Source organism: Budorcas taxicolor, chromosome 10, assembly GCF_023091745.1.
Source record: "Budorcas taxicolor isolate Tak-1 chromosome 10, Takin1.1, whole genome shotgun sequence".
NCBI classification, from domain to species: Eukaryota; Metazoa; Chordata; class Mammalia; order Artiodactyla; family Bovidae; genus Budorcas; species Budorcas taxicolor.
The window spans coordinates 70,924,263-70,926,204 of record NC_068919.1 but is presented as its reverse complement, the minus strand read 5'-3'; positions in this window follow the sequence as shown (position 1 = coordinate 70,926,204).

Genomic DNA, 1,942 nt, shown 5'->3' with positions numbered 1-1,942 from the left:
GATATCTCCTTGCTCATTCTTGGTAGATAAGAAACAAGTTTGCATTCAAAATCTCTGGCAAAAGTGTTTCAAACCAAAAACTGCCAGTGTCTGGGAGATTCCTAAGAAGGGGGTCAAGCAGGTGACTAGATGAAAATAAAATCTGTGGATTTGAGCCTGCATCCACTAAAATATATGAACGTATAATGATAAAAAGAAAGTTTCCAAGATTCCAACTATAGTCTGTGATGAGGAGATGATAAGAGATGATCAAATCCTGGGTGCTGTTCTGCCCCTGTGATTGATATTCATCTGCAGAGGCAGAGGACTCTGCAAAGGAACATGAGGTTTACAACAACTAAAATCTACTCTTCTCCTCTTAGAATTCATCTTCATTTGTAAAGACTTCTGAAACGCATTATGTCAATCAGGCCAGGCCAAGTCCATGGGCAGGTCCCAGCCAGTGACTGGGTATGGCAGGAATACTGAACAGTTCCTCAAGGTAGATTTACAATTTCCTCCTTTAATCAGGAATGTTGGCTGAGGAATCTCCAACAGCCTTGCCAGAATTTCTTAGAATTGCATAGCAGTCTAAGGCTTTTCTACTCAACCTACTTTCCTTTCTTTTCCTCTCACAAAGGAATGGTCTACTAGCTCTCACACCTCACTAATTTCCTCCCCATTCTTCCCTTGCCAGTAATGCCCCCAATTCATCTCTCGGATGTCTAATCCCATTTTGACATCCGCTTCTCAGACAACCTGTGCTAACACAAGGTGTTATTGGAACATCCATTTAGAGATGCCTAACTGAAGTAACAAATTTAAGTCGAGAGCTTTAGAGGGATTATATCAATTAGAGTGCAAGTAATAGAAAACCCAGCTCAAACTGGCTTAAATGATAAGAAAATTCATAATCTTATAATCTCAGTTGAGATGCAGTCCATAGCAAGAGTAATTTCTAGGAATGCTATGGTTTTGTATGATATGATGTGATATGGTATGGTATGGTATAGTCAGGGTTCTGGTTCTATTTCTCCCAGATCCTTTTGGTTCTTCTCAATTCTGCATCTGGACTGTGTCCTCAGGAGATGTATTAATCAAAAGATGGCTCTTCTTCCAGCCTCAGCTCAAATGTCTCATATTCTGTGAAGGCTTACTCAGTCAGGACAGTTTCTCTTCTTTTCAAACTTGAATGTTTGTTCAGGCTGATAAAACTATTGTAGACTGAGTGGTCTAAGAAACATTTACTGCTCACAGTCTGAAGATTGGGAAATCCAAGATCACCTGATGAGGGCTTGCTTCCTGGCTTATAGACAGCCACCATTGCACTATACCCTCACTTTACCGAGAGAGAGATCAACTCTCTCATGCCTGTTCTCATAAGGTCACTAATCCTGTTCATAAGGGTTCTACCCTGATGACTTAATTGCCTCCCAAAGGCCCCGAATACCAAGACATAGGGGATTAGGACTTCAACATATGAATTTTTGGAGGCACAAGTATTCAGTCCAACACTTGAATCTATTTGGTGCTATTTTGTTCTGCTCATCAAGGTTAACTGTTTCCATGGCTGCCTCCTTCTAGACTGGAAGCAAAAGTAGAGATCATATAATATTAACTTTTTTGTCTATTTGATGACAGAGAATGAAATGGTTGGATGGAATCACTGACTCGATGGACATGAGTTTGAGCAAGCTCTGGTATTTGGTGATGGACAGGAAAGACTGGCGTGCTGCAGTCCTTGGGGCTGCAAAGAGTTGGACACAACTGAGCAACTGAACTGAACTGAATTCTTTGCCTATAGTTGGTATTTAATGAGTATCTATCCAATTAAATTTACTGTTGTTTCTTTGGATAGAGAAATAGAATTTGTGCTTGAATTCATTTAACATTTCAAAGTAATCTAGAAGGGAATTCCCTGGTGGTCCAGTGGTTAAAACTCTGCCCTTCCACTGCAGAGAGC